At 42.2% G+C, this 18,002-nt stretch overlaps 1 protein-coding gene across 2 annotated transcripts in view; it reads left to right on the top strand.

The window, feature by feature from the left end:
• The window catches only part of LOC141067746 (discoidin domain-containing receptor 2-like), a 172,990-nt gene that overhangs the window by 51,714 nt on the left and 103,274 nt on the right, over positions 1–18,002 (top strand). Inside the window, exons 2-3 of one of the 2 annotated variants that reach the window (XM_073558218.1) lie at positions 10,851–10,932; positions 14,568–14,674. The gene's annotated coding sequence lies outside the window, so the exon portion shown is untranslated. The remainder of the gene's footprint in view (positions 1–10,850; positions 10,933–14,567; positions 14,675–18,002) is intronic. The other variant, XM_073558210.1, reaches the window with a different exon arrangement.

The raw sequence follows: 18,002 nt of genomic DNA, 5'->3' as shown, positions 1-18,002 counted from the left end.
TGTATTACCAATCTACATATATAAATACCTGTCTGTGTTCATCATCTCATGAAATACATTTACATTTGACCAGCTTGATTTTTCTGAAATTGCCTGCGCCCCCGACGACCACTGTGCGAAAATTTCGCACGGGCCAAGCTAGTAATTCAAAATTCGAGGATAGCATGACCACTGCCTCCTTAATTCCCAGCCACCTTTATTCCTCAACCATTTCCTCCATGTTGGTTAGAATTAGGTCTAAGATTGCAGATCCTTTTGTTCTCTCTTCTACCTTTTGAGTTTAAGCAAGAGAAGATAAGAATTTTCGGGACCTATTACTTTTAGATTTCCAACAACTATCTGGATAGTTTAGATCTCCCATGATCACCATGTTGCACTTTTTTGACAACAGAGACATCTGATGTAAAAAGAGTTCATCTATATCTTCAGTCTATCCAGGTAGCCTATAGTAAACACCTACAATAGTGTCCTTTCTGTTCTTCTCTCCTTGCACTCTTACCAAAACAGTTTCTACAGAGTTATCAGCCTCTGGACCTTGAATCTTTGTGGAGAGATACGTTTTCCTAACATACATTGCAACACATCCTCCCTTCTTGCTAATCCTGTTTCTAATAAATAAGTTGTAGCTTTCAAAGTTTGCATTCCAATCATGTGTCTAATTCCACCAAGTTTTAGTGATGCCTATGACATCACTCCCTATGTAGAAGAATATAACTATAATACTGCCATTATGTAGAGGAATATAACTACTATAATACTGCCTGTATGTAGAAGAATATAACTACTATAATTTTGCCTGCATGTAGAAAAATATAGCTCCTATAATACTGCTCACTATGTACATTAATATAACTACTATAATAATGTCCCCTATGTGCAAGAATATAACTACTATATTACTGCCCCCATGTACACAAATGTAACTACTATAATACTGCCACTTATGTACAAGAATATAACTATTATAATACTGCCCTTTTGTAGAAGAATATAACTACTGTATAACTGCTCCCTATGTACAAGAATATAACTACTATAATCCTGCCCCCTATGTACAAGAATATAACTACTATAATCCTGTTCCCTATGAACAAGAATATAACTATTATTAAACTCGTCTCTAAGTACAAGAATATAACAACAATAATACTGCCCCTATGTAGAGGAATATAACTACTATAATACTGCCCCTATGTACAAGAATATAACTACTATAATACTGCCCCCTAGGTCATTGAACTAGGGTAGAATTAATCTCTTCCATTGTTGTGCAGAGAATATGCTTTAAGTGCACTGTATTAGCCATAGTGTGTACCCTATTGGAGGAAATCTACTCAGATAAATACATAGATACAAGTGGTAATGACTTCCAGACTTCATCCTGTACATTCATCAAATTGTAAGTGCATTCCAAAATCAGAAATGTAGCTGACAGGACACCCCCTACAGTCTCTGTGGGGGTAGGGTGGAGGCACTTTCTTTGGTGTTGGAAAACATGTTATTAGGACCAGGTTCAATCAATGCCATCCATGAGAAAGCGTTTCCTTCAGCGGGGAACTGGAGCTGTATACTGGTGATACAGAAGATATAATGTTAGTAACTATGCAAGCGACCATACTGGGACTTATACCTGGCACTCAGCCTAAAATACCTGGGACTCTATAAAATACATATCCACATATATGATGTGACTACCAATTTTGAAGCTTACAATTTAGGGATATTTTAATCTTGCCCAAATTCTTTCCAGACACACCCATTTGAGATAAGGGATCTGTATTAAGCATGTCCTTTTTCAGCAAGGAGCGCTGCAAATTTGCCACTACTGTTTTTGAAAAATCGTTACAGCCCTGGCAAATTTGAGACAGTTGGCATGTAATATGTATCATAATAACACAAGAATGTGATAAAGTTAATGTCATCATACTTTCTATGTTTGGTAACCGAGTGCAAAGCTAAAGACTGGGGCCAATTACCATAATCAAGACGGGTATAGCGCACATTCATACTTTTCTTGCCAGTCTGATAGGGTACAAGGTGGCAAAATCTTTTACATATTGGCAGTATTATACTAGTTATCTTCTTGTATATAGGGAGCAGTATTATAGTAGTTACATATTCTTGTACATAGGGGCAGTATTATAGTAGTTATATTCTTGTACATAGGGGCAGTATTATAGTAGTTATATTCTTGTACATAGGGGCAGTATTATAGTAGTTATTTTCTTGTACATAGGGGCAGTATTATAGTAGTTATATTCTTGTATATAGGGCAGTATTATAGTAGTTATATTCTTGTACATAGGAGGCAGTATTATAGTAGTTATATTCTTGTACATAGGAGGCAGTATTATAGTAGTTATATTCTTGTATATAGGGAGCAGTATTATAGTAGCTATATTCTTGTACATAGGAGCAGTATTATAGTAGTTATATTCCTGTACATAGAGGGCAGTATTATATTAGTTATATTCTTGTACATAGGGGTAAGGATTATAGTAGTTATATTCTTCAACACAGGGGCAGTATTAGAGTAGTTATATTCTAGTACATAGGGGACAGTATTATAGTAGTTATATTCTAGTACATAGGGGACAGTATTATAGTAGTTATATTCTTGTACATAGTTGGCAGTATTATAGCAGTTATATTCTTGTACATATGGGGCAGTATTATAGCAGTTATATTCTTGTACATTGGGGACAGTATTATAGTAGTTATATTCTTGTACATAGGGAGCAGTATTATAGTAGTTATATTCTTGTACATGGGGGCAGTATTATAGTAGTTATATTCTTGTACATAGAGGAAGTATTATAGTAGTTATATTATTGTACATAGGGAGCAGTATTATATTAGTTTCATTCTTGGACATAGGAGCAGTAGGGGAAAAAATGTTAGCAGATATATTCCTATTAATAAGGGTCAGCCTTGAGGAAACTCATTTATGTAAAGAAAAAACTCCCAGAAATGTCAAATAGAAAATTATTCTGAATATCTAGAATAGATTTTAGTTACTGTATGAACTGCTGCATTTTGAGGACAGATGGTTTCCTTTTGACATCTCACATTATAATGAAGGAAAGCTCTAGATGATTAAACTGTGATGTCCAGATTTTTTTTGTCTTGGGTTTCCTGGGACTGATTATCTCCAGCAGATGCATGGATTGTGGAGAGTCATTCTCAGAGATGTTTGGAGAAATCGGGAGATGCACATCTGTGTAACACAACACATTTTCCTCCAGATGTCAATACTGACCCGGTCATTGACCTGCGGTTTATTGCATTCAAACCATTCATTGAATGCTTCAACCTTATCAGTCCTGAAAAGTTCATGTTGTGAATTATGGATTTATTCTAGAACTGTAGTTTTCTAAGAGCCTTCAGGAACCTTAATTGTTTCCATATCTGTTACAGAATGTTGTCGCTCCTGACAAACTTTTTTAAGCTTTTTTCAGGGTTTGAGGGTTTTTCAAAAATAAGCTTTATGTTTTGACACAAGGAACCTGAAAGACCTACCTCTTCCGACAAGCGTACAACCGGTTATAACTCTCGTTCCATCATACAGCTGAATGAACAGTTCTTCCCTCACTTACTGTATCCTCACCCATCCCTTGTAGACTATGAGGCCTCGTGAACAGGGTCCTCTCTCCTCATACACCTGTCGGTGACTCGATTTGTTCAAGATTATTGTAGCTCTTTTTTGTTATGTAAAGCCATTTTTACATGTAAGGTGCCATGAAACAAATGGCGCTATAATAATAAATAATAATAATCTGAAATTCCCCACCCCGATCTCTCCAAATGTTCAGAATCAATTAGAAGTTCTGTACTTTGAAATGAAGCAATAGTTACATGGACCTTTGAAGAAAGTGGCTAATTTTGTGACCAAGATGAGGCTTATACAGATAACATGGGTAATAATTGGATTACAAGAGGAGGAAAACCAGCAGGGACTCAGACTTTAAGGTTGGACTTCAGAAAGGCAGATTTTTATGGACTCAGAAAGAGAGTAGGAAAGGTCCAATGGCTGGATGTTCTAAAGGGCAGAAATGTCCAAGAAGGATAGGAGATTTTTCTGAATGAAATTCTTACGCATAATTGGTAACAATCCCGAAAAGAAGGAAGAATTGGAAACATTTAATGAGACCAGGATGGATGAACACAGAACTTAAAGGGAACCTGTCACCACCTTTTTCAGCTATGATCTGCAGCCACTGTCTTTCGGGGCTTATCTACAGCATTCTAGAATGCTGTAGATAAGCCCCCGATCTAACCTGAAAGAGATGAAAAATAAGTTTTATTATGCTCACCCGGGGGTAGTCCGGTCCGATGGGCATCGCAGGTCCGGGTCCGGCACCTCCCATCTTCATATGATGTCATCTTCCTTGCTTCATGTCGTGGCTACTGCGGAGGTGCACTAATCTGCCCTGTTGATGGCAGAGCCAAGTACTGTAGTGCGCAGGCACTGGGTCTCTCTGACCTTTCCCAGCGCCTGTACACTGCAGTACTTGGCTCTGCCCTCAACAGGGCAGATCAGTACGCCTGCGCAAGAGCCACGACACGAAGCAAGGAAGATGATGACATCATATGAAGATGGGAGGTGCCGGACCTGCGACGCCCATCAGACCGGACCGCCCCCGGGTGAGTATAATAAAACTTGTGTTTCTTCTCTTTCAGGTCAGATAGGGGGCTTATCTACAGCATTCTAGAATTGCTAACAATTCCGAAAAGAGGGAAGAATAGGAAGCATTTAAGGAAGCCAGGATGGATGAACACAGAACTTAAGCACATGCTAAAAAGGAAGAAAAAAATGTTTATAAAATGGAAAGAGGGAGGCATATCTAAAGAAGAATATAATGCTGTCTGCAGAACCTGCAGGGCACAAATCAGATTATCTAAAGCTGACAATGAATTGAGGCTTGCAAGAGATGTCAAAAGCAATAATAAAGGATTTTGGGGATATGTCAAAAGTAAAAGAAAAGTCAAAGATGCTGTAGGATTTTTACAGGATGAAAATGATGAAATGGTAAGACAGGATGTTGAGAAGGCCGAACTTTTAAATTCCTATTTTGCATCTGTTTTCTCTCAGAAAGGAAATGTGACATCAACTGTTCTTCATTGTCCTATTAAGGGAATAGAAGAATCCAGGATATCTATAAACAGAAAGATAGTGAGGAAACACTTAGCTAACCTAAATGAATTCAAGTCTCCAGGTCCAGATGAATTACACCCCAGAGTACTGAAGGAGATAGCAGAAGAAATTTTTGAACCCCTCTCCATAATCTTTGAAAATTCTTGGAGAACAGGAGACGTCCCAGAAGACTGGAGAAGAGCAAATGTTGTTCCTATCTTCAAAAAGGGGAAGAAGGTGGACCCAGGCAACTATAGGCCGGTGAGTCTGACTTCTATACCAGGAAAGATCTTTGAACAAATTATTAAACAACATGTATGTCAGTACCTGGATAAGAATGAAGTGATTAAACAGAGTCAGCATGGGTTTGTAACTAGTAAGTCATGTCAGACTAACTTAATTTCCTTCTATGACGGAATCACTGATTGGGTGGATCAAGGAAATGCTGTAGATATAGTATATCTTGACTTCAGTAAAGCATTTGACAAAGTATCTCATACAATCCTTATTGAAAAAATGACTAAGTATGGAATGGACAAGGCAACTGTTAGGTGGATTCATAACTGGCTTAGTGATCGGACCCAAAGAGTGGTCGTAAATGGCTGCACATCCAGTTGGAAGAATGTCTCAAGTGGGGTACCACAGGGCTCTGTCCTGGGCCCTGTATTGTTCAACATCTTTATCAACGATTTAGATGAAGGAATTGAGGGTAAGCTGATTAAATTTGCTGATGACACAAAGCTAGGAGGGATAGCTAATACTAGAGAAGAGAGAGAGAGGATTCAAAAAGATATAAATAAACTGGAGAAGTGGGCAGCAACTAACAGAATGGTTTTTAACAGGGAAAAATGCAAAGTACTACATCTGGGCAATAAAAATGAAGAAAGCATATACAGAATGGGAGGAATAGGCCTAAGCAACAGCACATGTGAAAAAGACTTGGGTATACTAATAGATCACAGACTGAATATGAGTCAACAGTGTGATGCAGCAGCAAAAAAAGCAAATGCAATTCTAGGATGTATTAACAGAAGCATACAGTCTAGATCACGTGAAGTCATTATTTCCCTCTACTCCTCTTTGGTCAGACCTCATCTGGAATATGGTGTCCAGTTTTGGGCACCACATTTTAAAAAAGACATCAACAAACTGGAGCAAGTTCAGAAAAGAGCGACCAGAATGGTGACCGGTCTGCAAACCCTGTCTTATGAGGAAAGGTTGCAGGATTTGGGATTGTTTAGATTGCAAAAGAGAAGACTGAGAGGAGACTTAATAGCTGTCTACAAATATCTAAAGGGCTGTCACATTGTAGAAGGATCAACTTTATTCTCATTGCACAAGGAAAGACTAGAAGCAATGGGATGAAACTGAATGGGAGGAGACACAGATTAGATATTAGAAAAAACTTTTTGACAGTTAGAGTGATCAATGAGTGGAACAAGCTGCCATGAGAAGTGGTGAGTTCTCCTTCAATGGATGTCTTCAAACAGAGGCTGGACAGACATCTGACTGGGATGATTTAGCGAATCCTGCTTTGAGCAGGGGGTTGGACCAGATGGCCCAGGAGGTCCCTTCCAACGCTACGATTCTATGATTCTATGATTCTATGAAATCTCCTGGTCCAGATGAATTAAATCCTAGAGTACTGAAACAGTTAGCAGAGAAAATTGCAGAACCATTAGCCAGAATCTTTGAAAAATCCTGGAAAACAGGAGAAGTCCAAGAATATTATAGAACCATAGCATGCTAGAGTTAGAAGGGACCTCAAGGGTCATCGTGTCCAACCCCCTGTTCAATACAGAATTCACTAAACCATCTCAGACAGATGTCTGTCAAGCTTCTGTTTGAAGACTTCCACTGATGGAGAACTCACCACCTCTCGTGGCAGCCTGTTCCACTCATAGATCACCCTCACTGTCAAAAAGTTTTTTCTAATCTGTATCTTCTCCCTTTCAGTTTCATTCCATTGCTTCTTGTGTTTCCATGTGCAAATGAGATTAAGGATGATCCCTCTACACTTTGATATCCATTTAGATATTAGTAGACAGATATTACTTCTCCTCTTAACCTTCTTTTTTGCAAGCTAATATTCCCATATCCTGTAACCGTTCCTCGTAGGACATACTTTGCAGTCTGCTCACCATCCTGGTAGCTCTTCTCTGAACTTGCTGCAGTTTTTCAATGTCTTTTTTAAAATGTGGTGCCCAGAACTGACTGACCACTTTCCCCTGAGGAAGCCACACAGTCTTGTGGCGATACATGTTTGAATCTCTCCATTCCCTCTCAGCTGCCATGGCTCCTTCAATGCCGCCTTCATCTCTCTAGCATTGGTCTAATTCACTGGGCTGCTTCCTCTTCCATACTACAGGAATTGGTTTGACCTTTTATATATATCAGACTCATTGATTTTGTAGTGGAGCAGCCTTCTTTTTCTTTCTGGCTCATAATGATTGTGTTCATAAATATGGTGCTATGATTAGGCATATGCAGTTCTATTTATTTGCATTTTTTGAATGGTTTTTATTGCACTTTGCTGGGGTTTTTTTTGCATGTGTTGTCATTGTTCAATAAAATTTAAAACTTTTTGCCTTTGATTAATTATGGGTGTTCCCAAGGTTCTATGCATGCTTTTTTGCTCTTTTGTTTCCTGGTGCCCAGAACTGGACACAGTATTCCAGATGAGGTGTGCCCAAGGAGGAGTAGAGGAGGATAATTACATCTCATGATCTAGACTGGGCAGCACGGTGGCTTAGTGGATAGCACTGCAGCGCTGGAGTTCTGGGTTCAAATCCCACCAAGGACAACATCTGCAAGGAGTTTGTATGTTCTCCATGTGTTTGCGTGAGTTTCCTCTGGGTACTCCTGTTTCCTCCCACAATCCAAAGACAAAATATGTGTAATATGTTAGTGCTATATAAAGATTATTATTTAGACTCTATGCCCAGATATACAATATTTGTCCCTGTTAATTACCATTCTATTAGTTGCGGCCCATTGTTCAAGCTTAGAATGTTAGTTATCCCTCTTAGCTTTGCAACGTCTGCAAATTTGATTAGTTTACCTTCATTTCCCATATCTAGATCATTTATAAAAATGTTGAACAATTCTGAGGCCAGAACAGAGCCTTGTGGTACCCCAATTGAAACAATTTTTTCCAATTGGATGTGCTAACATTTATCACCACTCTGTGAGTATGATCACTGAGCCAGTTATGAATCCACCTAACCGTAACCATGTCAATCCCATACTTGGTCATTTTTTCAATAAGGATAGTATGAGATACTTTATCAAACGCTTTCCTGAAGTAGAGACATACTATATCTACTGCATTTCCCTGATCCACCTAGTCAGTGATTCCATCATTGAAGGAAATTAGATTAGTCTGGCATGACTTGTTTGCTACAAACCCATGCTGGCTCTGGTTAATGACTGTATTCTTAACCAAGTACTTACATACATGCTGTTTAATAATTTGTTCAAATATCTTTCCTGGTATAGAAGAAAGGCTCTCTGGCCTATAATTTCCTGGTTCAGTCTTCTTTCCTTTTTTGAATATAGGGACAATGATGATGACCTTTGAGGTCCCTTCCAGCTCTAACATTCTATGATTCTAATTGAGAAATGGTTGAGATTATCGTTTACCTAAAGAACCAGGACAAGTCCTCTTTCATTTGCCCAATGGAGAATGGTAAATAGAGAGTTGCCTCAAAGTCATAGCGTCTTCTAATGACGTTCAGAAACTGTAACAGAGGTGTGCTCCTTTCCCCCCTAATTATTAAGTGTTTGTCATTACGACCCACATGAGTAGTTGCTGTTCTTCCATTTGTAGCCATTGATCATGTTGGGTTTCTATGATGATGTCCTGCTCAGATGGCATAAATAAAGAGATATCCTGCAAGTATTCGGGCTCATTCTTCTCTGTGTGGTTCTGAGTGCTGACCCTGAACTTGAGATTAGTCTTGTCTTGAGATTTTGAAAGTGTCTTCCTACTGGTTGCCATCTGTTATTCCTGGTTTATCCCTTGGTTACATCCTTTCTTTTTCTCTGGTTTATTCGGCCCTTTTGAGGGTTGACACCTTGCTTTATTTTCTGACTGTGCGCATTACTCTGTTCAAGACATTCCTACAGTGTATCCTCAGCAAATTGGCAATTCCTATATGGACTATGACCTGGGAGTTTAACCGGGAAAGAACATATACCCCTTGTGTTCATTTGGGAGAGAATATTTAGGCTCAGACTTCACACTTCAGTTTAGGCAGAGTCAAGCCAATACTGAAAATCAGTATGATGAAGTTATGGAGGTACTTCACCCTTCAACTCATTTCTTCTCCCGGTTTGGCAGTCTGGTGGTACCAGTGGAACACTTTGTTGTTTCTTCTTACATTTTGTGTTTTTCCTTTGTTAGCAGACACTTTTTCAGTGTAGGCTTTAGCCTGAAGCCTCTTCACAAATGTATCTAATCCCATAACTCTAAGTCACATTCTGTGAATATCCCTTGGAGATCCAGGAGTCTGACGAAGGTTCCACTCACGATACAGCTCTAGGACTAAGTAGAAACTGATGTAATACTGTAATATTACACTTTGTCCTTTTCAGAACTATTTTGACAGCTGAAAGGACTGACGTCATTCTCCATCCGAAGATTTTCAGAACTCATGACGGTTCCTATATGTTATGGAAGACAGAAATGACAAATTCATTTTCAACCTGAATTAGATATTCAGTATGAGAAAAACATGTCTGTGTTCTTCGAAAACTGAGCCACACCCGTCCCCAGGTTGTTTGTGTTGTTGCAGGTCAGACCCATTTCTTTAGTGGGGCTTCAATACTGTGGCCATGTGTGGTGCAGACCTTAGAAAAAGTGCAGCTACGTTTTTAAGCACAGTGGAAAAATGTTAACAGAGCTAAAGTGTATCTACTAGATCTTTAAGGCTCCAACCCACAAACTTGGCCAACAGAACAACTAGCGCCTAACCTATACTTCCAAAATGTCTACGTCTCAGATGAAAAAGCCACACTTAATTGAGACTCTTGAAGTCCATCATGTCCTGTAGTAGCCTAACCTCATTGACCTAATCTCCATAGGTAGTATGATTTCAATGCAACCATGAAATAGCTTGTGCACCACTGTCAAACAGCCTCACCCAACGATAGTTAACTTATCGACCTTCCAGCAAATGAGAAACCTGTTACCTACTTGTAAGTTGTCCATTGCAGCCTTACTTGGAGGTTCTGTGGTTAGTGTCGTTGTTTGCTACACAATCTGATTGCCTATAACTGGCAACGGGTACCATTGGCCAATCATGCACTACAATGAAGCCGCTGTCATATAACAGTATCCCCATCTTCTTGGACTTCAAATGCTGTAAATCAGTAGTTATGGCTTCAAATATAAGTGGGGTAAAGTGCTTGTATACGTCCTAAAAGCATGTTGACAGGTCAACTAGCTCGCCATTAAATCGCCTCTAGCCACAAGGATTATCATTAGGGTGTTTTTTTTATACTTGGTGCCATATTATTAAATACTCTGAAGGCTTATGGAGAGTATATAAAATTTATTGGAAGAGAAGAAGACATCAAGGAGATTCCTCCCCAAAAGTGGTCATATGGCAGATAAAGTTTTTGTACTATGCCGGATTAGCAGACTATCATAATAGCTTTGCTTAGTGTGTCATCAGCCTTGGCCTACTCTCTTCTTCTTTATTATATCACCTAGGTATGTCGTGAAATACATTTCCACCCGTGTCACAATCTGGGACCGCAGTGTAACGTGGTGCAGAGCAGCAGTTGTGAGCAAGGTACTTGTCTTTCATGCCCTGCACACCACATTAAGATGGGGATCCTGGTTGGGTGTGTGTACTTTGTCTACGGGGCACTATGCCCTTGCAGGCTGCATGATACTGGTGACTTCGGCTGGCCAGGATCAAATGTTGAGAGGTTCAATGAGAGAGGTCACCAGTCAACAATAAACAGTTTTTTACTGGACATTAACTTGGTGGGAATTATGCACAATAGATAGCGGGAGGATAACTTCACGGACATTTCCTTTACAACACGGAGCATCTTCACACACAGTCTCTCTACCTCTAACAGAATTTCTTGCTTCAGTCCCCAAATAACTTCGCCTTCAACACAACCCAGCACAGTACTACAGCTCAGTACGCGAGAGTCCTGTCCTTAACCCACGTTTCCGCTGCCTTTTTCCACCTAGTAGAGCTAGCTCACCACTATGGCTGTTACTTAGCTTCTCTGCTTGTTGACACCTTGGAACTACTGTCCGGGGCACTTTCTTCGTCTCATATTCCCTATTCTGTCTTCGCCTGTACCCCTCTGAGTTGTAAACTGGGGGTAGTACTGCTAAGCATCTTGTCCCAGGACCCGTCTCCAGTGAATCATTCTGTCTTTCTGTTGCTTTTCCTTGTCTCGACTCCAGATCTCGCTATCCACTGTCTCGGACTCCACTCACATCAGGAACACCCATGTGTCATGGAGTTAGACCTTAAGTCTGCTTTCACTGCAGGCTGAGCCTTATCTGATGTACTGACAGGAAAACTGTCTTTGTTCTTTCACTTTAGCCCCTTCTACTCTGGGCTAGTCCCAGCTATTAACTCTCTCTACTATCATACAGAACGCAACATTGTCACCAATAACACATGTGACAATACACATTTCAACAATATGCATGCCTTCAAGGGGGAACGTAGGCAGTATGTCCATCTCCTTACAGCTGCAGAAAAGAATATATTTCACAATTGTTCATTCGGTTCCTCACACAACTGTATTTTTGTTCAATCTGTGCTGCAAAGTTGGTCAAGATGAGTGATATAGAACATGAGCAAAAGAGGTGAATATGAAATTGTACAAGATTGTTCTTTTTTTTTTTTTTTTTACAAAAACCTGTATGCAGTCCATTTTCTTCATACACACATGTTGCAGTCTGGAAAAGACCAACAAGCAGGAACTGGAATTTTCTATATGTGATGCACTTGAAATGGGTTCCCCATATCTTAAGCATCAATGCCCTTATACTGTAGGTCATCAATATCTGATCTCGATGATCAGTAAAAACTTTTGTTAGGAAGTTCTAAGGATTAAAAGTTGACCAGCGATTTCTCATTTTTACAACACCATTTTTATTTAGGGACCACATCACATTTGAAGGGTCTATATGATATAAAAAAAAACATCAGTGACACCATTCTAAAAACTGCACCCCTCAAGGTGCTCAAAACCACATTCAAGAAGTTTATTAACCCTTCAGGTGCTTCACAGGAATTTTTTGAATGTTTTAAAAAAAAATGAACCTTTAACTTTTTTTCACAAAAAAATTACTTCAGGTCCAATGTTTATTTTACCAAGGGTAACAGGAGAAATCGGACTGCAAAAGTTATTGTGCAATTTGTCCTGAGTACGCTGATACCTGTCACCCCTTTTTTCGAATATGAGCTGCCGGCACCGACATCAGGGGCTTATCTACAGCATTCTGTAATGCTGTAGATAAGCCCCCGATGTAACCTGAAAGATAAGAAAAAGGAGTTAGATTATACTCACCGGGGGGGCGGTCCGGTCTTGGTCCAATGGGTGTTGCGGTCCGGCGCCTCCCATCTTCTTATTGTGACGTCCTCTTCTTTCCTTCCTGTCGTGGCCGCGGCACAAGTGCACTGCTCTGCCCTGTTGAGGGCAGTGCAGAATACTGCAGTGCGCAGGCGCCAGACCTCTCCCGGAGCCTGCGCACTGCAGGACTCTGCATTACAGAATGCTGTAGATAAGCCCCTGATGTCGGTGCCGGCAGCTCATATTCGAAAAAATGGTGACAGATTCCCTTTAACTAGTGGGACAGTTTTCTAGGGCAGGTCGTTACGGACGATACTAAATATGTGTACTTTTATTGTTTTGTTTTTTATTTACAAAACAAAAGAATTTATTAGGGAATTTTTTTTTTAATTTATTTAGGAATTTTTAAAAAATTATTTTTACCCTTTTTTTTTAATTTTATTACTTTGTCCCAGTGTGGGACATTACTGTATTGTGTCAGGTCGCTGATCTGACACTTTGCATAGCACTGTGCCAGATCAGCGGTCTGACAGGCAGTGCAGGAGGCTTGCCGATGCCTGTTCTCAGCAGGCACTGAGAAAGCCGCCTCCCTGCAGGACCCGGAAGGCCCCCGCGGCCATCTTGGATCTGGGAGCCTGCAGGGAGGAGGCCCTTGGAGCAACACAAGCACATTGCGTTGTTCCGAGGGGCTCAGGGAAGCACGCACGGAGCCCCCTCCCTGTGCGATTCTTCCCTATGCCCCCCGGTACACTGCAATCATGTTTGATCGCAGTGTGCCAGGGGTTAATGTGCCTCGACCGCTCCTGGCACAGAGTGCCTTGTGTCAGCTGTGATAATCAGCTGACACCCAGCCGCGATCAGCTGCGCTTCCCCCTTGAGCGCAGCAGATCGCTATGATGTACTATCCCGTTCATGGGCATACGGGCCCAGGGCACCTGGATGGGATAGTACATCAGATGTCAGAAAGGGGTTAATTGAAAGAAAGACACAGACTCATTTAATCAATCTTAATTAAACCATACTTGCCTCATCACCCATTTCAGTGAAGCCATTATCCCCTGTTAGAGAATTAAAATAATAAACAACCATATTCCTGTTGGAGAACCCCACCCCTTCTTGCTCTGTTTAGCTATCCTTGGTCTGAGCATACCTTTGACCTATGGTTGTCCACCATTATAGCCCTGTAGATGCACCTATGTAGTGGCATAACTTGAAGATTATGGGTCTCTATGCAAAAGCTCCAATGAGGCGAGTCTTTAATAGTATTGGTCTTTATATATGGGCCAAAGTGACTTTTGGGGCCCCTTAGTCTCCAGGGCCCAGGTGCGATTGCAACCTTTGCACCCCTGTACTTACAACATAGTATGCCATGCCTCTGCCATCACATAGAATCATAGAATGGTAGAGTTGGAAGGGACCTCCTGGGCCATCTGGTCCAACCCCCTGCTCAAAGCAGGATTCACTAAATCATCCCAGAAGATGTAAAATATTATATCTAAAGTGTGAGCGTACAGCAGATTGAGCGCTGATTTATTTGCTTGCTTTCTGCTTCTCAAATCTGGGCCCATGAAACAGCGATGACCTGATGTGGAGCTCCAGCCTCCGTGCTCCACCCTCTCCCCGGGTGACAATTTATTTTTGATAAAGCAGCATGTTCCCTTTTCCCAGTTCTCCTTCCCATACAGATTGTCCTGAATTAATGGACATATTCCATGAATAAATATTTAAAGGGACAATAGCACTACAATCTCACGCTTACAACAGTAGAGCGGCATTATAAGCCTCGCTGGCGATGTCACATGGATGGATAGGGACGTTCTTCATAGACATAAGAAGTTGAATGTAATATGGCATAACATTTTAATTCCTTTTTATATAGGAATCTCAAATTTTAGAGGATATAGTGGACATCACGACGGTATTGAACCAGGTCTCCCAAAGAAATCTCACCTTTATTTTGGGCATGAGGGTCTGACGAGAGTTGAGGTAGGTACGAGATATGACTTACCTTATTATTTCCGCATTATGGCTACATTCTGTCACTGGTCCAGTCTTTATTGTTGTTTTCTGGAATTCCATTCATGAACCAGGGAGCTCGGGATGAGTGGTGCTTTAGAAAACAATCATTGGTTCATTCCTTTCGGGACGATATGGCAGTGATTAGCCAGAACTGATTGCTGGCAGGGAATAGAGATGACTAATTCTGCAGAGATGTTTACATGAGGATGAATACAAGTCTGCCATATATTGTTTTATATTTATGGGAACAGGGCGCGGTGCCAGCTCCTGCAGAACATCATACTAACACATACTACTACACCAGCCATCCACTGCCCCCATACTAACAATGCTCAGTGCTACATTGGCAATCGTGTCATGGGATGGTATGGCTGAACTGATCACCAGTGGTCAATGGGTGACCATGTATTACATGGTGATGCCAAGTCCTCTTCGAGAGGGTGAGGTGGGGGCACTTGAGGACCCTTTATGCCTTTTAATCCCTTTTAAAACACCATCTGGGATTAGCCAGAAAGCATCTGCTATGTATTCTCTACAAACAGTGCCACCCTTGCCCATGGGCTGTGTTAGCTATTGCAGCTCAGATCCATTCGTTGGAATAGGGATGGGGACTGCCCAACCTGACACAACCATGGACAAGAGTGGCACTCTTTCTGAATAAAAAGCAAACAAATGCATTTTTATCGTTTTCTCTAAGAAAAAGACTTTCCCTTGAAAGAGACCCATTTAAAGGGTAAGTCCATTTGCCTTATTAAAGGGAATATGTCACCTATTTTTTGGCATATAAGATGTGGCCACCGCCATCAGGGGCTTATCTACAGTTAGATTATACTTACCGGGGGGCAGTCCGGTCCAGGTCTGATGGGTGTCGCGGTCCGGTGCCTCCCATCTTCATGCCATGACGTCCTCCTCCTTGCTTCCCGTTGCGGCTCCTGCGCAGGCGTACTTTATCTGCCCTGTTGAGGGCAGGGCAGAGTACTGCAGTGCGGAGGCGTCGGACCTCTCTGACCTTTCTGGCGCCTGCGCACTGCAGTACTCTGCTCTGCCCTCAACAGGGCAGAGCAGTGCGCCTGCGCCGTAGCCGCGACGGGAAGCAAAGAAGAGGACGTCATCGCTAGAAGATGGGAGGCGCCGGACCAGACCGCGACACCCTCCGGACCCGGACCGCCCCTGGGTGAGTATAATCTAACTCGTTTTTCTTCTTTCAGGTTACATTGGGGGCTTATCTACAGCATTACAGAATGCATTACAGAATGCTGTAGATAAGCCCCTGATGGAGGTGACAGATTCCCTTTAAGGCATACCTTATTCATATACTATAAGTAATGCCGAAATGTCTGCTCTTGACAGCCCATAACCACCATACATTACATTAGCCTCACATCTATTTTGTTGGAAACCCTGTAACACGGTACCGGATCACTGATCTCATTTCATTGCAGGTGAATGTAGCGATAAATGGTGCCATGGAAAAGGCACTAGACGAGATAGGAGTCTGGAGTGCAGGAGCCCTCCATTCTTTGATATCCATATTCCATAATACAGTTTGTATAGGGGTTGTGCTGACGTTACTGTCTCTTTAAGAGTAGGTCCACCATTAAAAAGCAGTGTCATCAGCAAAAAAGAAATAAAGTAATCCATCACTTGTGTGCTACATCTGCAGCAGCAGCCAAAGTCCCAGCACTACTAAATTATTATTATTATTTATTGTTATAGCGCCATTTATTCCATGGCGCTTTACAAATGGTCTACTTCTAGTTTAGCACATAGTGGGGGTGATCGTACATGATCTGTGTGCAGCCTGCCTTAATACTGTACTCACTGCAACAAAAGAGGCAAAGGAGAAAGAAGTAAGAGGGAGGACTTCCCCCTGAACTAAGGGAGCGGCGAAAAACCCCAAACTTTCCATGCAAGTGCTAAACAGGCTTGTGTGGCTAAGGGCTGGAGAAGAGGAAAGGTCCAGGGCTTTCTTCCCGCTCCCTGCCCCCAAGTTGCGGTAATCAGCCACTCCAGGAATTTTCACTGGCAGTGAATGAATCCAGCTGGGCTGTGGGCCAAGCATGCATTTCATCTGGCCCGGAGAAGTTTCCGGAAAAAAAAAAAGTTTAAGTGCAGTGGGGGAGGAGGTTAGAATAACTTTGTGACGCAGAAGGGATTTTAACCCTTTTCTATGTCATTGTAACCCAACATCTGCATTTAAAGGACCATACCCTCATTAAATACAGTTTAATGGAAATTGCCCCAAATAGCCTTTTTCATGATTCCCTCCGATCCCCATACTGTGGTTAATGACATCACAAATATTATACTGATCCTAAGTTACAGCCGGGATTGTGCTCCAGAGCTGCACTCCTAATCTTCTAGGCTACAGAGCTGACAGCTCCCACTTTCCCTGCCTGCTCAATGTTTAATCAGCACTGGCTCTTTCGATTTGGATTTATGAACGTGTCCCCAGTACACAACCCATTCCTCTGATGTAGGAAAACTAGCTGACCGCTGCATTAAACTAATCTAAGGATATGTGCACACGCTGCGGATTCTGCTGCGGATCTGCTGCGGATTGGCCTCTGCGGATCTGCAGCAGTTCCGCAGACAGTGTACAGTACAATGTTAGGCCGGTTTCACATTAGCGCTTTTTCAGCGCGCGCACGGCCGGGGGTAGCTCCGCCCCCGAGCCGGCTCTCTGCCCGGCGTGCCCGCCCCTTGCTTGTAGCGCCGCCTACTAGCGGACAGCGGCGCCTGCGATCGGCGCACCCTATCTTTAGCATAGGGTGCGCAGATCGTGCGCAGGCCGTGCGCTAGTTGCGCTTTGACCTGCGCTGCGCACTTTTGACGGTGCGCCGTGCGCGCCAAAATCAAACTTTTCGGATTTTGGCGCGCACGGCGCACCGTCAAAAGTGCGCAGCGCAGGTCAAAGCGCAACTAGTGCACGGCCTGCGCACGATCTGCGCACCCTATGCTAAAGATAGGGTGCGCCGATCGCAGGCGCCGCTGTGCGCTAGGAGGCGGCGCTACAAGGAAGGGGCGGGCACGCCGGGCAGAGAGCCGGCTTGGGGGCGGAGCTACCCCCGGCCGTGCGTGCGCTTAAAAAGCGCGAATGTGAAACCACCCTAAGTCAATGGTATTTCAAATCCACAGTGCACATGCTGCGGATTTTTCCCTGTGGAAAAGCTGCGGTTTGAAATCCGCAGCATGTCAATTCTTTCTGCGGATTCCGCAGCGGTTTGACACCTGTTCCATTGTCCAGGTGTCAAACCGCAGGGGAAAACCACTGACAAATCCGCAGATAAACCGC

This window comes from Dendrobates tinctorius, unplaced genomic scaffold, assembly GCF_039654945.1.
Source record: "Dendrobates tinctorius isolate UK_male_01 unplaced genomic scaffold, ASM3965494v1 ptg000013l, whole genome shotgun sequence".
NCBI lineage: Eukaryota > Metazoa > Chordata > Amphibia > Anura > Dendrobatidae > Dendrobates > Dendrobates tinctorius.
This window is presented reverse-complemented; position numbering and strand designations above follow the sequence as displayed.